The 23938-nt window shown below is 37.6% G+C and overlaps 1 protein-coding gene and 1 long non-coding RNA gene across 8 annotated transcripts in view; one reads left to right on the top strand and one right to left on the bottom strand.

Moving 5' to 3' along the window:
- The window catches only part of LOC134742440 (myelin transcription factor 1-like protein), a 302896-nt gene that overhangs the window by 91009 nt on the left and 187949 nt on the right, over positions 1 to 23938 (bottom strand). The window lies entirely within an intron of this gene.
- The window catches only part of LOC134742513 (uncharacterized), a 34579-nt gene continuing 19093 nt past the window's right edge, over positions 8453 to 23938 (top strand). The window contains exon 1 of the long non-coding RNA XR_010127936.1: positions 8453 to 8691. This is a non-coding gene — a long non-coding RNA (uncharacterized LOC134742513). The remainder of the gene's footprint in view (positions 8692 to 23938) is intronic.

The following is a 23938-nucleotide window of genomic DNA, read 5'->3' as shown; positions in this document are numbered from 1 at the left end:
TATCCCGGTTGATATAAGTCAAGTGATAGTCTTACCCCACCTTACCTTAACCTATGTATCAAATCAACAGGATATACCTAGAGCATGATAATCAAGTAGATGGTTCTAGCGTAACAAAATCCCTACACGTAAGTTTTTTTTTTACACTCAACCTAAATCTTGTGCATGCTATCGATACATTATTAAGTTACTATTGATTGATATATGTATTTGACTTAAAGAAAATAAATATGAAATGGTTGGAAATATACTAAGGTATGAGTAAAGTTCTATGGAAAGTTGGTTTCTCAATATCTCGCCTCTTTCATCAAACTTTTTTGGCATGTTAAAGAAATTATTCGTAAGCAAAACTACTGTAACATATCTTTTGTAGTTAATAGGTGTTAGTGGGTAAATAAAGAAGTCCCTGCGGCGTAGCACCATTAATAACTATCCACTTCATTAACGATCAATCACACGTCGCTGTCCTGTGCAGTGTAACCCCACGTTACCATTTTTTTCGGATTTGATTAATAATATCAACGTCATTTTCTTTCAGCCTTTCATTTAACTGGGAAAAAGTGAGCACGGTGATTCATTTTCTGATTAAAAATAATTTAAAAAGGAGTTTCATAATTTAAATTTTAGCAAATTTTGAAAAATAGAGACGTTCTTTCTTGTAAATGATTTTGTCAATTTAGTATTACTTTTTGGTTCATGTTAGTTACCTTAGCCTTAGGGTATTGTCATATGTAAAAATCAAACATAAATAAAAAGATAAAAACATCAACAGTCCTATCGTAGTAAAGAATGATGTTGCCCTATGTTTTTAAACTTTTGACATTTAACTGAGGTTCCTATAACAGTTATTTATGATACAAGTGCGAAAAATAGGAAATTCGCAATGAGTGACGAATTTTAAAACACGACCGAAGGGTGTTTTAAATGGACACGAGTTGCAAATTACCTATTCGCACGTGTATTGTACAACGTTTTACAGTACATATGGCCCTTTAAATTTTTGACGTAGTTACGTAATGTTCTTATTATAGCACAGGGTGTCGTAATAGAGCACCACATATACTGTAAAATTTATTAAATATTAAGAGATAATACAACATTAGGGAAACAGTTAACATTATAAAATAAGGTTATTTTACGTGATATCATGCTATATCAGTTTCTCACGTAAGTTTCTTGCTACTCGCTGCGAAAGAATGACTTGTCGGAAGGAGTTAATAATCTCGTTAATTTGTTCGTGTGTTAGCGGCGACTGCGCCCGACGTTCTTTGCGTAATTAATGGTAACACCTCATTTATTAAATTAGTTCAAGGGCCCGAGAATTTTCCTGCACGTGTGTACGAGATCACCAGGTTAACAAGACACTTTCTTAATCTTCCAAGTATAATAAAGATCCTTGTATCTGCAACACAACAAGGGTCTTACTACCTGGTTATATGTCATAAATATTACCAACTTATCAAGACACCTTTTCACTCCACTGAGTCTAATATACTTCTTGTTATTTGTGAAGCAATGCAGGTCTTGAGTATGTGGTTGGGGTCATATGGAGTTAACACGATGTTGCTCGAAAAGAGCGAAGAAAATTAATTTATCAAAAGTGTAACGCTTGCTCTACAGTACGTGATGGATTACGTGGGTTAGGGTTACCCGTTGTGGTACGTTTTGTTACTTGAGCATTAATCGGATTGTAAAAAACAAAATAGATTTTAAGCATGATTGACAATTAGTTATTTACGATACAAGTGCGGAAAAGAGGAAATTCGAAACGAGTGGCGATAAATTAAAACACGATCGCAGGGAGTGTTTTAAATCGACACGAGGTGCGAATTACCTATTCGCACGTGTATCGTACAACGTTTTACAGTACATATGGCCCTTTAAACTTCGACATATGCACGAAAAGTGCTCTTTTACTAGTGCGAGAAAGTAGAGCCATATGTACTGTAAAAGAATAAAAGCCATAATTTAGGTAAAAGTTTAAAGATTTCTAACACAATTTTATTAAACAAAAATTAAGTGTCATAAAAATTTCAGCTATCAATAACGATCACAAGGTAACTCGGGCTAATAAATTATAGTCCAAACTATTCGCCTTGATCAATTACAGTTTATTACATGCCTTAATTAAAGGGCCGTCAAACTGTAAGATTTATCGGAGGTTTATCCCATAACCTTAGCCCGTTCAATGGATCCCTTCTTGAGGCCGGAACGATTAGAGGGCCATTGAAGTTTGAGGGCTTTATGATGTTTCACATCAGCGTAGTACCTAAGGACCTTGTAATGCGCTCACGTTGTTTGAACCGCCGTGTATGTAGGTGTTATGCAATATTGCTATGTTATGAACAATTCGTGTTGTGATTTTCAGGTTGTTAAGGTACCTAAATACTTTCAAACTACAATTTATTAACTTATCTTTATCTATCAATTATGCATATTTGCTTTACCTCTAGTTTATTGAAAAAGTAGATAATCTTATTAAAAATATGATACCTTTTAGCAACAGTTTTGGATTATAATTTATCAAATTTTTTATTCATTTTATTTCTTATTTTTTTATATATATTTTTTTCTCGATTTTCCTATATAAGTACTTTAAGTACTACGCAAAAAGGGTTTCATATACCCGTACCATTTATCGGAGTCCACGGATGAATATAGTTCTGAAATTTAATGACGACTGAAGTGATATTAATCTGCGAGTAAGCGCAAAAGGATTGGGCTTAGTTCCAATCTCACGCATTATGAGCATGGGTCCCGTAACACGTCGCCCGATTATGCTAGTGGCCCACAGACCACTTACCAACTAGATGGAGCATATAAGACACTTCGCGCCCTTTAAACAATCAGTGCTTTCATACTGATTTAGTGTAAGAGCGCAGCCGCAAATTTAAGATGCGTCCAGGTTTACGAATCGTGAGTGCGTAAATTGGCAATATCTACAAAAAAATTCTTGAAATAAACATTAGGTTATTGTAGCATAAAAATGGAGTAAAATACAACCGAGTGGCGTAATGGTTTCGAGTCTTTGACATGACTCATTATGAGAAGTCTATAGGAGGTAGTGTACGTAGTGGCCGCACTCACTTGGCCCCTTATCACACCTATTGCACATTGAAGTTTGAGTCTTTCCAAAACCAACATAAGGTCTGTTTTGTTTAAACTAACTTGATTGTTTTTGATGGTAACTCGCTAGAGATTATACCTCTATTTATCAGATACACGGACACGGTGTCATTGGTATTAGTTTAGACTGAACTTTAGAGTACATCCTGTATTTTCGCCTTCCGTAGGTATTATGAATGTCATATAGTTAGATTTAATCATTACGGTCGTCGGTATTTAGGTGTATAAGTTATTTACATAGGAATTGCCTCGCTGCCTGATAAGTGTACCTGTGTACCTGTATCGGATATTATATTAAATAAAGCATGAACTTAGATGGCTAAGACGCGAGCATGTTAAGGGGAGAGTATGTCAGGAAAAATAAATCGTGTTGTACAGGTAATTACCGAAAGCGACCAACTAGTAACTAGCAACAAAGGGCAATTATCCCGTGCTTACTTTGCAGACAATGCTCTAACACGCCGGTGATATATGCGCCGTAAATTCTAATGCCGCGGCCCCGCGAGGTGCCGCCGTAAAGCCTCGCCGAATACGGAATGATCATAATAAAGTATGATTTCTTGGTCGGGGACGCGGCCCTAACTCGGATAATCACTCCTCAGGCGTACCCATATAATTCCTTAGTGCATAATGAAAGTTGATTAACATTATACCCACACGAAACTCGTGTGTGTGTGTCCGCCACAGATTCCGAGTCCTAATTAAGAGGGAGGGCGGGCCGGCGGCGGAGGCGGGTATCGATCATCGCCCGCCAAGGAATCGACGCAGGGACCCGCAAAAAAGGGGCCTTCATCCGAAAATCAACGCCGGCTAAGCCATCCGCTCTCAGCACATGTGTTTTGATTTAAATGCCTGCTAAGGGTCAGTTTAATTCGTGTGCAGAAACGGCACGCTCCGGGCGCGATCCAACCCGATGTGAATAATTACGGGGCTTACCACCGCTTACCTACTGCCTTATAGTGATTTGCATATTTTCTTGTGGCTTTATGCCGGCTGTCCACGGGCTACAGGATCCACTCAATGGAGCATATACGCATAAATGCATATTCAGATGGATTAAAACATATTCTAATAACATTTGAGCGAGGAAAACATTATCATGTAGTTTCTAATTACCTTTTACTGTTACTTCTAATTACCTACTGTACAAATATATGTATATATGTCATAGTAAATATACTATTAATTCAATACTCGTAAGATCGATTTCTTAATGAAATTTTTACTTGTTACTGCATATTAACCATTACCTTAGAGCCTCCCTAAGAGGGAAAGGGTTCGAATTAAAGCCAATGCAATTAAGGGGAGCCTATGTATCGTAATGACATATTTGTATAGAAACAATATTGTAAATTAAAAAATAAATACCTACTAATAGGATTTTCTTATATTTATCTGGAAAATCTGTACTTTAAGGCCGTTCCATCGGTTTGCCGCTGTCACTGTCACATTTCGCAAGAAAGAAGGGGAAAGATCATGCGCGCCAAGTGTCAATTTTGATCGAATTTTGTCGGTTTTTATTTATTTTAAAAACGTTACCTTAAAATATCGAAATTCGAAAGCTATGAAATTACTATTTAAGTTAAGATTGTTTTATCTTCTTTTTTTGTTTATAAAGTTGGATTAAAAGTCCGAGTTAGAGGTTACTTTGGGAATTAATTGTATCGAGCGAAGTGTCATAATTCGTGTATCGGAAGCTATGATATTAAAGATAATATAGTCAAGAACTACATATATTTTTTCCACGTCTACGAATATCAACGCCTCTTAGAAAAACATGATCATATAAGAAGATTTTTCGCCTTCTAGCTCAGGGAACCGCTTTAATGGGTTATTGCCAAGCCGAGACGTCAAAAATGCGCTCCAAAGTTGAAGGAGGTTGAAAAATGACTGTGCAGTGTTTCGGTATCCCGTCTGCATGGAGAGGGTTAATTTCTTCGCCGCCAAATCGTATTAACCTGTCGAAACTGACGGCAGTAGATAGATGACTGGTCTTTCAATAAAAGTCTGACTTGTAAGACTTGGTGAAAAATTACTGCTCCCAATTTAAGAAAAATTATTCGAGGCGGTTCGTTACATCCATGTTGAAGAAACAATTTTATTTATCTGAGATTGTTTCTGTCCTGTTAAAAGATAGATAAGAAGGGCCGTCGATAAAAACAAAACACTAATAAAGCTGCTTATAAAAAACGTCGGAAAACACTTATCGCGCTCAAGTGCAAATCGTTGACTGTCACTTCAAATCCCGGGCCGGTGGCACGGCGGGAAAAGCTACAAAAATAACAATCAAATAGAGCATCCGAGGAAATGAGATCTGAAGGAATGATCACGCCCGACCCCGGGGACCGGTTGCCTCTTCAAAAAGGACTTAATCTCTCAATTCGCTAAGGAGTTAAGATTTAAAAAATATTTCCCCTCGGTTCGCGGCGGCGTCTTTGACACGTCGCCGGGTTTTTTCGCGAATCTCCGGGCGGGATGTCACTCACTTTGTATCGGCTTTGTTGTGAGAGGTTAAGCGCCGGTTTATTAGGCTTGGCTTGCCATCTGCAAACAGAGGGTTTCTTCTACAATAAGTACTTTAAGCAAATCACTCATCTTATTTTTATCAGTAAGCGGAATTGTGAACAAAAAAAGAGGTCTTTGGACATACAATTACACAATAGTAGGTGATACTCGATTCCGTAGGTTAATTATTTCAGTACTTGGTCAAAATGCTGAGATGGTATGAGTAAATATAAAATAATTTTGAGATACAAAATGCACAACGTAAAGCGATTTCCCTAATGAAAAGCTCACGCCACCGAACACGTACATCGTACGCTTAACACGATCAAGTTTCCCATACAGTATTAAAAATCATCGTCACAATACAGAAGCCCTTGGGCAATCAATACAAGTGACAAACGGGGTAGCTTGGCAACGGTCGTTAATTAAGAATACGTGACAAAAGACGAGACATGCACACAAACACAAGTAGCGTCCAAAAAGGTCCGGATTATGTGACCCTTTGCGCTTTTGATTTTAGCGCGTCGCGGGCCGGACCGTCGTCTAATTTGAAAGGAGACTACAAATCTGGCTTCGGGCCCCCGCTAAAGCGTATCGGCTACACGTGACGCCATGAATGTTGATACAATGCAATAATAAGCGAAGGCGGTCGCTATGGCTACAGGAAGCCCTCACACCACTTGAATAGTCCCTGATCATTTAGACCGGGTCAGCGCTTTGGCCGCTGATTCGACTCTGCACCGGGATAATTAGCAGGCAAACAAGGAACACCCGCACAACTTTCGACCATTCAGGTGCTCTGCAAACACCGCTGCAAGAAGTTTAACAGCAGTTTAATTGCGGGGCGAAAACAGAAGCGTAATGAAAACACTTTAGTTTCTCTGAAAAGAACCAGGTCGGTAATATTGGAGTAGCTGTTTGCTTAGTTGCAGAATTGAAAACGCGAATGTTGCGGGAATTATGAAGTGTTTAATAATTGCGTCCTGTTTAACATTTATAAACTGCATTCCCGATTAATTTTCAGTAACCCTCAAATTATACAATGGCACGTGGGGTAAGAGAAACATAGTTTATTTTGCTCGGGACAAGAGAAACAGTATGAGGATTCCCTACAAGTGTTACTCTTGCCCTAGTGTTTTTCTTACCTCGTCTAACCTTACATCTATTAACACTGGAAAAAACCGTTAACGCATTCACTTCCAGCGACCCGCTAGGCGGGTTTTCTGTTCGTAATCGCTCTTCGCTACATACGGGTGTTGGCATGTTAACGGCTACGCTCGTAGCGCGTAGCACTAGTCTCACTGCTAACTAAACTGCTAGGCCAATTCGAGTTTTAGTTATTCGAACTGTTTCCAATATGATTCTAGTCTGTCAGTGTCATATTGGAAACAAATCGAATAACTTAAACATAACTTGGCCTGTAAGGTATTTAAGCTCGTAGTGCTTAGTCGTAGCCTGAAGCATAGTCTTCCCTGTATGTAGGTAGCGGTAGTACTTTGTAAAAAGATAATGACAATGTGTAGTGAAATATTAAAATATTTAAATTATTTGCCGTATATTCCCACACTAAAAACAAGCTTGAAGTGGTTTAGCAATGCCACATACGGTTAACACGAGTTGTAATTTTCGCTAATTTTAATACTCAAAAATTAAGCAAAAGCTTCAAATATTAAGCGAAGGCAAGCGAAATACACCAAATGAGGTTCCACTACATCATTCTTTGTTGTAGTAAATGTTCGAAAGCGTTAATTTATCAATTTAGTAAAACCGAAGCAGTATAACGCATACCAGCGAGGAACTGAAAACCACACTAGTTGTGTAAACTAGGTTGCACATTACATTCACTCACACACGTCGCGGCCTAATTTATCGCCCCGTGTGTCCGCACCTTAACCCACGGTGCCGCTGACAAGCCCGATTTATGGAGCGATGTACCGCCGCCCTAAACAAATCAACCACTGGTTACGGGTCACGTGCTGGGAATTTTAATACAGTCCAGATGACTGGGAGATTTGAGGAAGGATTGCTTCCTTGTTTCGGTGTTGGTTAGCCAAAGGGTTTGGTTCGAAACTGAGTAGGGAAATTTCACATCATACCTAACATTTGTAACTATTCTCCTTTTATTATTATTTTATTCAATAAGCAAATGGCAATAGTAATCGTATATATTTGTATGGCATGCTGGCAGAGTAGTCATCAATAATTTTCACTCAAGTATTAAAAAAATGTACCTCTTAATCAGTTCAAAACGAGCTTGTATACCTGGTTATGTGACATAAATGTTTATTCTATAGATAGTTATTAATGTTAAATATACATAGTTGTCTCTGTATCTTGTTGGATCATTAATTCATTAACAATAATACGGATATTTTTTTGTATGCTTGTCTAAGTAGAATATGGAGAACTTGTAAATACTATATTTATACCAATCCTATGTAACCCGTATTCCGCAAATAAAATTGATTCATTCATTCAAGCAGGAGAGTCGGGTTGGCTAATCGGTGTGTGTCTACGAAGTATCCAAATATTTTTGTGCCTATAGAAATGTATGAACTACGTTTAACAACCTGAGCCGTGTAACTTTCTAGACCTTCTAGCTATTAACATGTCTTTAAGTAGAGACAGCTTTTAGCTGGTCAACTTGCTAAAGTCTAATCATCTCATCATCTTTTCTAAATTGTTCCAGATATATGTACTTAATGATACGTGCGTCGGCCCTCTTTTATTTTTAACCGACTTCAAGATTTCAAAAGGAGGAGGTTCTCAATTCGGTTGTATGTCCTTGGACCCGGGTATGTCCTTAAACTGCGTCCGGACCCGGATATGTCCTTAAACTACGTCCAAAAGAGAGGTATGGGCACTGTGAATGACATCTCGCTTTGTGTGGTAGGGCACAGGGCAGCGGATGTCATTCCAGATCTAGAGCAGAGCCCAACTGGGGAAGTACCTCCACCTTACAGAAAACCGCAGCCAAATAACACTAGACCCTACTCATAGTGTTGTGTTCCTGCCGGTAAGTAAGGTTGCCAGAGCTCAACGAAAGAGAGGAGTGTTAGGGTCGGCAACGCGCGTGTAATATCTCCGGTGTTGCAGGCGTCCATAGGCTAAGGTAACTGCTTACCATCAGGCGGGCCGTATGCTTGATTGCCACCGACGTGGTATAAAAAAAAAGTTTTTTTTTTTTTTTGTTTGTTACTCCATAACTCCGTCATTACTGGACCGATTTTGAAAATTATTTTTTTGATTGTAAGTATATACATACAGATTGGTCCCGTTTTTGTCAAAACGCAGTTCTGATGATGAGATCCATGAGGAATCGAGGGAACTCCTCAAATGTGAAAGGCGTACATATAGTGATTTTTGTATTTTCATCAACAAATCCAGCATTTCCATTAAAAAAAGTGACATTTGATGAAGTGGAACTGCTGATGATGATCAGAATGGAACTCTTCAGTGACACATGGTTCACGTTTGGCGATTTGTTCTCTTCGTTATCGACTCAGACCCAAACTCGGACCCGGACTTGAACCCGGACCCCGACTCGAACCCGGACACAGACCGAACTTGGGCCCAAACTTGGACCCGGACAGCCGGACATGGACATTCAACCGCGATTCTCACAGAACAAAACTATCAGAAAAGTAGTTTAGGTTAGGTTAGAACTGTGACCCTTACAGAAACGAAATGCTATCAGAAAAGTGGGTTAGGTTAGGTTAGAACTGCGACCCTAGAACCGAAATGCTACTAGAAAAGTGGGTGGTTTTACCTCCTTTTCTACATAATTAGGCAAAAGATGCTGTCTTTTTCATTTCATCGTCCGGAACCTAAGAGTGCACCATCAACAATAAGTAATCTTTCAAGGGCATCCCCCATTGAAGTCGGTTTTTTTTTTCCTTTAAAACTATTAGTTTAGTTTTGAGTTAGATCCCTACTGAAAACCAGCGCTATGGCTTGCGGTAGTGGGGATCCTAGTTTAGCTTGTACTGTCTGTTGTTCTAAAAATACTTATATAGGTGTAATTCGAAATCAATAGTTATTAAGGGTATTCACGTATCGAGGTTTAGGGTGAATAAATGCGCGAAGTATAACGTGGCTCACGCTAAGACACGTAAATCTCTAATCCGGGTCGGCGTGCAAGTCGATATAGCCAAGTTTCGGCTCGAGCCGTGCGCTTACAATGGTGCCGACATATTGAGGTCACGCACACAACATGCAATTGTAATGACAGCGGGATTTTTTAATTCATTTTATTTTTTCTCACCGATAGCACGCTTAAAAACTTTCAGCTTAAATATTGTGCACTTAAATTGCATTAACTCGTGAATTTATTCACCTCAACTCTCCTGTCGATACCCATACTCATAATACACATTATAAATTTCATAATATTAGAATTAACCTATAAACGAAATAAATATCATGTACAAAGGAAAAATTACCAAGGCCTCCAGTGCCCGGGCTGGAATCGAACCAGCGTCCTTCGTGGCATCGGCTCGGTGGCATGGGTCGAAATTTCCAAGTACGAGTATATGACAATTTCCGAAGAAGAAGAAAGAAATCTTAAGATTTCTTAAGAACGTAATTTAATTTGTTCCTATAGTATTATAATGAAGTTTTGTTAACCATGCAATAAACTTTTTTTGTTAACCATCAATAAATTGCTCTGACATTTAGATTAGGTAATATTTGTAAAACTTGACAATTTAAAAGTGCCTGTTGCTAGGCCTATTTGAATAAAGAATATTTTGACTTTGACTAATGTAGGTAGGTATTCCAGGCAGAGGTATACGCCATTATTGAATGTGCGTCAATAAATCTGCAAAGCAACTACGGCAACCATACTATCTATATCCATTCGGATAGCCAGGCGGCACTCTTAGCCCTAACCTCTGATTTCACCACATCGAGGCTGGTTGAGAACTGCAGGCAATTATTGAACAACCTTGGAGCCAGGAACAAGGTTGTTCTACGTTGGGTCCCGGGGCATGCGGGTATCGTTGGAAACGAAAAGGCCGACGAACTCGCGCGAGCAGGGGCTAAGGGGAAGAACTACAGCCCTGAGCCGTTTTGTGGGATTCCCAGAAGCCTAACGCGGCTCACCCTAAAGACCTACTGTCACTACAAAACCATTCAACTCTGGAGGGAAAAACCAGGTTTGAACCATTCCAAAGCGCTTATCAAGGCCTTCAGCAAAAAGGCGTCTTCGAGCGCCTTGGCGCTGCCTAGGAACCAACTGCGCAACTTGGTTAGGGTGCTTACCGGGCACTGCGGCCTAAATAAGCACATGCACACTATGGGGAAACGTGACATGGGGCGGTGCAGACTCTGTATGGAGGCAGAGGAAACGCCCCTACACATCCTCACAGAGTGCCCCTGCCTACTGCGCACTCGTGACTTGATCCTGGGTGGACATATATTGCGCCCGGAGGAGTTAAAGTCTCTCGAATCCAAAAAGATCCTGCAGCTGTTTGAAGTTGCAGGTTTGGATCGAGAGTTGTAGTAGGTGGCGATCACAATAGATCAGAGATGGTCGCAGTGATACATAGGCTCTGGAGCCTTACATAGCCCCTAGAAAAAGAAGAAGAAGAAGAATGTAGGTAGGTAATGTAAAATGCCGATTATCATCATTTTGAGCCTGTACTCGATTAGGCTATGAAAGCCGTTCTCTCGCATGAATTCAATACCAAATTTTCCAATGAAAATATTTAAATTAGATGAATTAGATTGATAATCGTAAAACAAATCTTAATAAGGCCCTGCGTATGTAACAATATTTACCTCAATATTTGGTATTTACTTGGTGTTCATCAATTTACTACATGCAATCGTACGTACATCCATACCAAACTATGAACAGCTTTCTAATAAATAAATAGGGCCTATAAGCTCCAATAATGAACAGATAGATAAGACGTGAATGGACATGGCGAAATTATGAACAACGGATCCCAATAAACGACATAAATTTTCTCCATTTCCTTATACACAACACAAGCGTAACTTTTCTTGAATCTCTCCGGCAGTGTAAGCGTATCATATACATAATTGGGACCAAATCCCTGTTGGAGGCGGAGGGACAGGTTTCTTAGCGCGTGTTCGGGGGAACTAATGAAATTTGCCGCCCACGCACTGCTGCTGGTCAATAAATAATAACCACATATTGACAATACTATAGCAGTACTATTGACTGCTAAACTACCACTTCCGTTGTGTTGGCATCTACTCGTGTACTTGGACATGCATTAGAAATTTTTGAATACTATTATTATGAAGCATTTCACGTTTAGTAATATTTTCAATTTAACATCGAGCTTTTACACTACGAACAAAACCCAATGACTTCAAGGAAAAAAAAACAATAGATATTCAGTAATGAATTCTAATATTATTTATTACGTTACTTTTGTAAGTCTTAATTTACAGTTTAGAACACTTAAAACTTAAAAAAAAACTAATGTTTAATATACAAATACGGGTATGAAGTATAATTATGTTTATAGGTAAGCGTGTATGTATAGACTTAATATGTGTAAGTTAATTTTTTGATACATAATCTAAGCTAGCAAAATAAAGAGCCCATAAAACTGCAAACAATTCTAAATGACATAATAACCCAACTAGGACTAGCAGTTACGATCTGCGGTACTTGTAGCGTGCGGTGCTCCGTACTCCGTACCTCAGTATCGATCGCAGCGAGCGACAGAAAACTTTCTAGACAGCTTTTATATGCACCTCTTTGGCCTGTAAGTATAGCGGAGTATTGCGAAATACGGCGCGTTCCCTACATTTCGACGTCACTTGTGTAAATATAAATACGCTTTAGTCAAGCGTTGTTATAATAAATAATTGCAATCGGCAATTTACGAGTGTAATGATTTTTATATGCAACTTATTAAGGTATTTCGATATGGCAAGTACAAATATGATGATCTAAATAAACGTGATACTCGTTGCTATGTCGAAATCATAATATTAAGTTTTTAAATACATGTTAATACCAAGTTGTACAATTGTATTATGTATTATATCTACATGCTATTGCTACTCTATATATAGGTATATAAATTAATTACAACCTACAAATCAAACATTAAGTTTATTCATGAACGGCAATTACTTCTTGTAGGCGTATGTATCATGTAGCGTATGAACTGTATCACACATCAATTTCGAAGTTTTAAACTTAATATTCCATAAATAAAAAAATAACAGTTTTGCTATTTTTAAAAAGTCAATAAAATAAATTTATGTTTAGTAATTTACCTAATGAATAATTTACCTAATAAATAAAAAACCATGTTTAAATCGAAGATTTCTACAACATCCATTTTCAAGAATCAAAAAGTGACCCATTAAATATTAGCTTTTGAAACCTCGTTTATATTACTTATCAATAAGCTGGCACGTAAAATGTATACGAAATTTTAGTCGAATCAAGGTTTAACTTGATGTTTCTTGTTATGTTGTATAACATTGTATAACCAGTAAAATTCTAGTTCGTGTTTAATGTCATCGTGTCAAATTGTGCTTAGCTACCGACCAACCTGCAATTGTATAATTACCTCGTAGGCTCACAAACGAAGGTAGACAGCTGAAACTCATAACAGAACGTAATTAGGGTTCAATTAGTGTTCGACTGAAAAACGTAGCGTTTGGTAACGTTTCATTGCGGACGTCAAACGTGACGTGACGTCGACGTGCAACCGACAGATGATAGGGGTACGTGCGAGAGGCCGCATTGCGGAGCGAAGCGCGATGGAGATGGGGAATTAGTGTTCTTGTCTGCAATGTGTTTTTGAATAAATTTTTAAAGTACACAATTTTCGTGTTGTCAATTTTTTTTTCAAACATAAACATTGATAAAAATCATAGATTACATGATGAGAGCAAAATGCACTTTAAAATGGGCAGGTTATTCAACCAGGATTTTATAGTCTGTGAATGTAAAAAATAGTTATTTGTGCAACAAGAGAGGTAAGTTGGTTTTTCTTGCGAGTGTTTATTTTGAGTCGCTTCGCTCGTGATTCAATTATAGAAACTTTCGCTTTCTCGGGACTCAAAAACACGAGATGTAAAATAACTTTGCTCTCGTGTTGCACATATAATTTTTCGCCTCAATAGTGAGAACATATTAAAGGTTAAATCACATTTACAAACGGGTCTATCGGGGTTAGCCGCGACCACGACCCGTGAAACCTGTCTCGAAACGTCGGTAAATAAAGGTAACAAAATAAATTCGCGATAGACCCGTTTGTAAATGTGATTTAATATGTGTTCAAACCGCGAAAGTTTTAAATGTTATGTATTAAAGGTTAAAATGTATTTCGAATTTGTAATAGACCCCGAAGTATGAAATGGCAGTTCATGGCCTTCACTAAATTAAAAAGCTACTTTGTTTCACTCCCTGGAGTGAGGAAAGTCGCACTTTGTTCGAGCTGCTGAGGTGAGAAAACATTTTCCAGTGTAAGTACGTCTATGTATATGTTTAGGTACCTAATATATATGTCGCAGGCATTTTGTAAGAATCCGCCGTTTACAAACGGCGTCGTCAATATACAAACGTTTTCACGTTTGTAAAATGACGACGCCGTTTGTAAAATGTCGAAGGGAAATTGTAAAAAGTCCGTATTTTGTAAAATAACTTATGACATTAACATCGCCGTTTGTAATTTGCCGCGGCATTTTGGTCGAATTAGTTCTTTACCACGCGTGGCGCTGCAAATAAAAACTGTCCATCAAATCTGGAGTTCGTCGGACTGTTTCTTTTCAAAAAACATTTCCTTCACAACTTAACTACACGGAGCTCCGCTTCGCGGTGCTCCTATTTTTGGGCGGTTTGCCCTTCGGGCATCTGAAGCTACCAAACGAACCTACCTACCTATTGATTTAGTGTGACGTCCGTAAAAACATTACACTTTGGGGAAAAAAGCGAAGGTAGGTAAGTAAGCCCGAAGGGCAAACCGGCCAGAAATAGGAGCCCCGCGAATCGGGGCTCCGTCTAGTTAAGTTGTGAAGAATATGTTTTTGGAAAAGAAACACTTACCGGTCAATTAGGACAACGTGATAATTACTAGATACGAGAAAAACACGAGATCTAATAGATACGTTATAGTTTAGCTCTCAACTAGTTATCTTTTGCAGTTCGATTGGAGAAACCAATTGTCATTTCACGCTACAATTATTGTGACGTTTTTGGGATATCCATTAGATATCCATTGGATGTCTAAGTAATATCTTAAACAAATCTTAAAGAGATCGTTCAAGAGGACATTCGGAATTGCGGAAATGTCCAATTTGACATGACTTTCTTAAATATCTCGTTATCGTTTCTGTTTCATATCTAGTGAATATCTAGTTGATATCTAGATCATTGTTCAAATTGGCCCGTTAGTGCGGTGGGACCATGGTAAAAATGAATTACCCGTAGACCCACTGGCGAACACTGTTTAGAACGGTGGGACATCGGGTATAAAAAAAAACACCCGTGGACCCACTGTGGGTCAAAGCAGTGGGACCACGGTAAAACGCGCGTGAGGAAGGTGGTGTGGTATAAAAGTTAATATAATTTTATAAAACAGTAAACCATGGTCACCCTCAGACAACCATCACGTTTGCGTTGACACTATTGAGCGCACCAACAATTTGCCTTCGGCAATTTACAATCGTGGAAACGTTTGTAAATTGACGATGCCCCGTTTGTAAACGGTAGATCCTTTAATTTGCCTGCGACATATTCAAAAGGATTCTTTGATATTTTAGTTTTGTTAGATTAAATTAGGTACTGGTAAGTAGTGGTAGGGCAACAAAATATCTCTAAACGCATTTTGATTTAAAAATGTTCCTGTAACAGGTTACATTCGGCTAATTATGTACACCTAGCTGCAAAAGTGCAAGGCCACTTTATGAATTGATTCAATTTTGAAGCTCGCTGTACAAATGAGTCAACATTGGCAAGTGTGTGTGTGTCACACAATTTCTTATCCCTCAAAATTGAATATCAGCTTGTCATCACCAAATAGGTACCCCGAATAAGGCCGTGGCGTCGTAATCGCAGCATCCCATGTGGGGTAAGTCTAATCAGCTATGAAAATTAGGTTCCTCTGCGTATCTTCTGCTTTGTACCGCTAATTTGGAATTTAATCACCATTTCGGCATTACGTTACGCCGTTTAGATGTGTAGGTACATTTTAGCTGGCATGTGATCACTCTGCTGTCTAATTTGTGTAATAATTGCCGCATATAGGTAACTTACCGGTGTTATTTTTTGGCAAAATAACAAATTACTGTTTAGCTATGCTAATACTAAATTTGGTAGTACAACCAGCTGCGAAATAGCATGGTCACTTTATGAATTAATTCTTTCTGTCCATGCAATTTTGCATCTCGCTGTACCTATTTGACAGTTATGAGCTAAAGATAACTATATAACAATGATTACACTGGGGCGCCCTCTGGTCGCATAATAACTTTTGTCATATTTTTAATTGTCATAACACTTTATGCATTGTAAGTCATAAAAATCTTAGATTTAGTAGATGTCAATGGCTTTGTGAAATGCAAAAAATGATTTTTTTTTTACTGTATTAATATTTTTATTGCGAATTTTATAAATAGTTCATAGTAGGCGCATAGGTAATTTATACTGCGAATGCTGCAAGTCCAATTTCAAATTGACTCAAGTCTAGTAAGATACATCAGCAAACTATGCAGTCTTGGATGCCCGACCTGTTCATCCATCATCCAATTAGCCCCGCGATCAATCATCGGCCCGATCACTCCCTGGGCCACGCACCTCGACGATTTTTTCACACTTTTTATGTTCAACCACCGGGGGCTTGTTAATCACTGGGATACGTGTGTGTGTTGATAGATTATGATTTTGTTGATATCCTTATTAGGGTATTGAAGGTATTTTGATTTATTGACACGCCCTTCATGAAAGCCCAGTTTTATTGAAATTGTATAGAATATATTTTTCGCCATGGCACATTTTACCTACCTATTAAAAAATAACTGTTTCAAATTTTAGGTATCTATGTCAAACGGTCTCTGAGAAAAACGTATTTAACTGATTTGCAAGACCGAAGTGATCCCATAAGTGTTCCGTTTGTCAAAACATAGTTTTGCACAGAACACTATAAAAAAACAGAATAATTCAAAATAAGTCAAGGCAGAAGACCTAGAAGAAATACTTTTACGTGAGGGCTTGCTGTCGGCGATTAAGAGCAACCGATGGACACAGCTGGTCAACAAGATCCAAAGAATCTAAGACTCAGCAGTGACGTATTCATTCGAGCCCTACTTTTATAAGTATGACTATTTCTGAGAATAACTTTCATGAAAAAGAAAATGAATGACGTGACATCGACAGCGCGAGTGTTTCAAATCGGCAGTCATTCAATCTCGCTAATATAAAACCCAACAAAACGTCTCGCTATAAAAAGATGAACAATAATTCTCTTTTATTACGCGCCAAAGTGGGAATCTCATTGTCGGCGAGGAAATAAATAATATCAGGAAGGAAAAGAAAAGGGAAATAATACAACATAAAATATTAAGATTCACCCAGGATTGGCATCATTCTGCGGTCGCCACGGATTTCTTTTAAGGGGACGAAGATACCTACATCTTTGAATCTTAATGTTATTTGCATATCCGAAAAGTCATGAAATAAATCAGCCGAGACGGACAGCGGGGACGTTATTCATTAGGCCTTTTTTCTCCACGCAAGTAGCAATTAATGTAAAAAGATAATCAAATTTTGTATTTTTTGATTCCTTATCCTTAGATGTTTGTTCTATAATTCAGGATAAAACTAATGTTAAAGTAAGCTAATAGATTCATGTCGTATCTTTCAAATTCGGCAAAATAAACTCTCTAAATCACAGTTTCCATTTGGAAATCCTTGTGCGAGTTGAGGGCACACTTATGGGGATAATGTCAGGATCCAGCATCAAATTGTGCTGCATTGTGCGGCAAATGCGAGAAAAACGGCGAAAGTGTTAGGGCAAATTTACATAAGTCGAGACAGAGGCTTGGAAGAATACGTAGGAAAATATTCAGAGGTGATGAGAGCCCTCCGGCCTGGCGGCCTCTATGCATAGCCTTTATGATGGGGAAAATATTTACAGCCGGCGCGAAAACGCAATATTTATGGAGCGACTGGAAATAGCGCAGCTATTCATGCGGGTTTTTAGCACATTCCTGCACTAAGCGGTTTATTGTTTCGCGAAGATAAAAAGAAAATTGTAAGTTATTATTGCTGTATTCTTTTGGTAATGTTTTTATCATGATCTATGCAATGCTGTTACTAGTATATTGTTTGATTTATTCGATAACTTTGGCAAGAAAAATATGGTTATTGTTTTTTTATTAACTAGCACACTATCGCAGTCAAACCACTACATCATCATCGCAATTTGTCGTATACCTAACTACCTATATTTTTTAACTTTCTATTTCCTACATTTTCAAAACGCGTAATTTTTTGTTTACAAACCGACTGCGACCGCTATCGATTGCGCAGGCGGCAAAGTTTTTATGAATTAACCGTTAAACAAGTAAAGAAGAACAATGAAAAAACAAACTCTCCAAACAAAAATCGATGACAATCTGGGCCAAAAACTTTGGGGAACTTTGCCGGCAAAAAGATTTATATACTTATAAAAAAGTGAGCGGGATAGGAACTTTTCCAAAAACTTTAAATTGCAACCTTGAACTGGATGAACTCTGTTTTGGATTACTATTAGGGAAAGTTTTTAATGCCGCGTGGTTGATAACTTGATAACTCGGCGCGAGTGTTCTTGTCGTTGGGGTTAAATATGATGGGGTAATTTTACTTTTGATTGGGGTTGCCCCTGTGTCTTGCATCGGAGAGAAGAGTGCGATGAACTGGATCGATCGCGCGCGCAGCACGCGTTCGCGGCTCCAAACTTTCGGGTCCGCTTTAATGAAACAATTCCGTCAGGCAACTTCACCGAATTTGGGTCATTGCGTACTCATGTGCAGCTCTCATAGCCCGGGGATTTCATTTCGTGTTTCGGCCTGTTTTAATGTAAACATAAAAAGTATTAATAGATTGCGAGCTAGCTTATTTCGGACGACTGTGTCCTAAGCGGTTACCGCTCCCCTTGAGATGATTGGGAACGTAGTCAACTTAAAAGCAAATATTTGTGTAATAATGTTCAACGCTAAACAAAAAATGTAACAGATTTATAGTAAATACGGCAAAAATCGTGTTTGTGAGAACAATGTGCCATTAACATTTCCATCTCAAAAGCATTTAAGAGACAAGCTCGTCAATTGAGAGCTCGTTTCCTTTATTAACTGTTAACTGGGCCCGGGTGTTTATGTAAATTGTTATTGCTTTTTTAAGAAAAATAAACTCGTTTGACACGTCGCGAGTTTGCCGTTATTACTGGAGGAAATCTCCGCTTAGCCCCACTCGGGACACAATGGGATTTTGAAGGTAAATAAGTCTTTAAAAAAGGAATAAGTAAATTAGAAGCGACAAGATAGGAATCTCCCCTATTTTTTCCGAAGCTAGGGCGGCAAGAGGCGATCGCCGTGGGATGTGCGACTGTGGAGAGATTTACGGCTCGCCTTGGTTTCAGAAGGTTGATCGAGATAACGATTTATGACCACATTTCTTCATTTGAAGTAAGAATTTACTTAATTACTTAAGTTGTTTCAAAGAAATATTGTTGTGATTTACATTTCTTCAGTTGACATACCATATTATAAAATGACCAAATTTAACTCCAAATAATACTTACCTACATAATTTTGTGTTCATAAACTATCTGCGACAAAGATTCGATATCCTAATAGGTATGTTCAATAAAAATGTCTTAAAATTCTCTTTGCTTTCCAAATTTTCCGAATGTTTTAGTTATTACTATAAATAGAAAACAGGAAACTCCACCAAGAATTATCAAATTCCAAAGAAATAATGATAATTACTTGAACCTTAAAAAAATAAAGAATCCTTCTCCTCTTTATGTTTAAATTATTTTTTCGGGTGATTGCACGACACTCTCGGCCGGTGTCATAACAGCTGCTCCGATACCTACTTATTAAGGCATCGGCCACCTTGAGCACAAGCCCGGACCCCATTATATGGGGATGGTAGCGGGAAGATTACGGTATTAACGTTTTTTTGCCATCAAAAAAGGCGACAGTAATTCGATTACGTATATTATGCTTGTATTTTCATGAGTTTCTTTTAACATAACAAGCATACCTAATCAAAAATACATAAGTACATACCTACCCGTAGTCCAGAACCTTTTAAATAAATACCTTTGTTAAAATGTATAAGCCAGAATATAGGTGCCTAAATTTATTATGGTATAGTATGGTAGTGGCACCAATAACACGATTAAGCGGCTACCCCAAATTTAGTATTTTTTACATATGTTAGAACGCGTTTTCAGTAACTTTTATATCTTGGTATTATTCAGCATATAATCGAGTTTAGATTATATTACTCTGAACCCTCTTATTATTATTCAGAATTTTTATAAAATGAAATAGTGCCAAAATAGGCGAATGTTTCCAGAAGATGAACAATGTGCTAATTATGAACAATTTGATCCTATACCTAGTTAAACCAGTATAAATGATAGCCTCCTGTATAAAGATGTTACAAATAAATTATAATTATTACCATCAGGTGGGATCGTGGTCAAATGCTGCCTATTCATCATAAAAAAAAATATATATAAAATGGTCTTATAGGTAGAATTTAAAAGACACCTTTTCATAGAAACTAATGATTTAAATTGCCAAAATAAAGCAATATGAGTAAAGAGTAAATTAATTAAAAACACACACACACTACTAATGACTGCTTACATTCTACCATTCTTAAGAACGTCAATTTTTACCAAATTCTGACAATGATCTTACTAAGTATGCTCATAGGTCCCATAGTCAGAGTTTTACTGCTATGCAAATGTTACGGACGACAAAAAAGTTAATGTCGATGATAAGTGCTTGCCCAAGGGAACGATTTTCGTTGACGTCTTTGTAGTCTTTGAAGGGCAGAATTTCTTATTGTTTTGTAAACAAAATCGTAAAGAATTTACACATAGAAAAAAAAATTAAAATATTAACGAGTACGAGTATAGAACAAAAAAATCATCGCTTGATTAAACATAACATGCACGAGACGAGTAACTAATTAAATATCGATTTTCACGAATAATAACACAACGTGATTTATCATCTGTTTCGATGTTGACTGTGATGATATTTGATGACAATGAATTTTAGGCGTAGGGCATTTGCTATTGTATGTGAAAATTGCCGCACACCACTTATTCGAAAATCTATTTATAAAATATTACTACGACTTTTTTCCAAACACACCTATTTGTTTATCAGGTCTGTTTGATTTCCAATTTATATTTAATACTGGCTTTTCTAACAGCATCTTTAACATTTCATAAACAACTCTCTCAATCAAACAGCCAAATTGAAGTCACCATTTTGCATCCGATTGTCCTCAAGGGCCTTGAAACGAGTGTAAAAAGTGGCAGTCGAGTAGCTGGAATTAGGAGGGGAGTCGTTAGGTGAGACTTGGTAATGCAGGTGTCTCAAGGCACCTCGGCGAGTCAACGAACTCCCGGCTAATAAGCGTGGAAGTGTTTTGGTCTTAATATTCTTTTATGCTACGTTTAGTTTTTAAGTAGTTTGCTGTTCTATGCATTTTACAGTAAATCTGGAGTTGTTTCATAGCTAAATACATAATGTTGTAAAATTATGAACTAGATATTAGCTATTTTGCCTATTTAAATTATAGTAAACCAAATTAAAATCCAGAAGGAGGATCTTTAATTAGATTATATTATTCGACGGTCCGTTTAGTCGTCAACAAATATCATAACGTAATATCTTAAGCCTAACATTCAGGGTGGAACATTTCTGGACTTAGATCAAGATAAATCTACAACGATTTTGATAGCACACGCAATCCAAGTGTTATTTATACATCATAATGTCATAGAAGTTTGACGTTTAAAATAACACTTGCACTGCGTGTGCTATCAAAATCATTGCAGACTTTTCTTGGTTCAACTCTAGAGACTGAGCTGAAAGGATAGTGTTAACTAAGTGATCTGCAATCGAGTTATTATAATCGTAAAACTGGATTAAAAAGTAAAACAAAATCAAAATAATATCAAATAACAGAACGAAATTTAATCTAGATTTTTTTTTATATCTGTGACCTGACAACACTACAAAGTTATTTACATTTTAAATTGTCACATGTCATGTCATTCATCGGATCAACTTGCTAGGGTTGAAACATACAGGTTTTTGCACTAATGTTCAAACTGTATCTCAAAAACGGTTAGAAATATTAACGTGATTAATAAGTGAAAAATAAAGTACGTAGCCTAAACAATTCCTCGTTTGCATAAAAGTCCCTTTAAAATTTTTATAACACAAAATAACTTTAGATCATTTTCGTCCTCTTTTTTTAACGTTGGGGAAATGCGTTTATGCATGCCACCGGGCCCGGGGGAGCCAGGAGCGATGACAGACTAACCAGTGGTAGGACTACCGTCTAAAACCACCAACGAATGCCAACTCCGCCTTGTAGAGGAGCGTTCACTATCAGCATTCGACTGCGTCCGCGTGCGAGATCTTTTTCATCCTGCTGAAACGTCTTTAGTAAACCCATGTGATGTTAAATGACATTATATGGAAACAACACACCTTAGCATATATAGCAGCATATTTTCGGCTACAAACATATAACTGTCCGTACCAAAGTACCTAATGTATGTGTGCGTCTTCGTCGATCTTGGATAGGTTCAGTTCGTATAGCAAAAATGAGATTCTGATTTTGATTTCGACTAAAGATCGTCTAATGATTTTGTTAAATATTCAGTTGTGTTAAATAGGGTATTATTACGATATCTAGTTGCAACGCTGTGCAACTTCATACTCTGTAAAGAAATAAAGCGCACGCAGATAAGACAAGACTATGCCCGGGCCTCATCGATCCACATCTTAACCAATCTTCCCAGAGTTCCGTAGGTGAAATTTTACATGCAAATGAATTAATTTCTTCGCCGTAGTGTGTTCGCGGTGCATCGGCGAGGCGATGCCTCGTTGCATTCATAATGCGGGTTCATTACCAGCCCTCGATGAGTCTGGCTCCAACTAATGGGTTCGGAAGAACGCGAGCTTCAATTATGAGTGTTATTAAATCGGTAGCTATCTATGCATTGTCTTTACACGGCGTTTTGGCAATGAAATTTGGATTTCGCCGCAATTTCGGTACTCAGATAAGTTCGTGTATTTGCATATTCTGTATGATCGACTTGGAGCAATGCTTTGCTATTTTGCCAATCATGAAATAAATAATGTTTGACGATATGTTAATCTAATCACAATTTTACAGTGTTGCATATTAAAGTTTAGTCCAGTTTTTAAGCTAAGTATCGTAACCGGGATGCTGCTTAAAACAGCTGACACAGATGATAAAGGCCTATTGTTATTAAGCTTTGTGTAGCATAATAATAAAAAGTCAAAGTGGTCGCCATGGCCGAAATCGGCCGGAAGGATCATCATCATCATCAGCATAATAATAATTTGTGTTACCTGTTCACGATATTATTGTAAATTATGTTAAATTAAGGCATAAAACGTGTTTATAAAACAACATGACTTCATTGACATCAGTATTACTTGAGTATAGTAAACTTCATATTCTAAGGTATTAATATGGAATAAATATGTAATTTATTCCATATTATTACTTACTGTGCTTTGTCGTCTTACGTCTACTATAGTAGCTGCGTGGTCCCTAAAGTGTTAGTTGCGTATACATACATGCTTATGCACATTTTGTTATTATTATGCACATTTTATTCAAAATTTATCTTAAAAATTTTTTGGTCATTTTCTTTAAAATTTTACAAAGCCTCGGCTCGGTAAACACATTTTCCTTGAGGCGTTGCGGCCGCGTGTGCATTTTTAATTTTTATCTCCGGGACGCGGATGACGCCTGAATTTTAACTGAACCAGCTCTATCTTATTAACGGGAGGGTTAATTATGAAACGAGCTTCACCGTGCTGAAGTGACGAATTACTTGAGCTATGCAGTTGACAGACTTACAGGTGAAATACAAAACATTTTTTGTGCTCATACCTCATCCTCTTTATGAACTTTGTTGAACAGTAGGAAGTGCTAGTTAAGAATGAAAATAAGTCAAATATAAGATTTGTCGTATCCTAATAGCCTTTATAGTCGTTTTAAATAACCATCCGATTGAATTCTTAATTTTGG

This window comes from Cydia strobilella, chromosome 6 (assembly GCF_947568885.1).
Source record: "Cydia strobilella chromosome 6, ilCydStro3.1, whole genome shotgun sequence".
Taxonomy (NCBI): Eukaryota; Metazoa; Arthropoda; class Insecta; order Lepidoptera; family Tortricidae; genus Cydia; species Cydia strobilella.
This window is presented reverse-complemented; position numbering and strand designations above follow the sequence as displayed.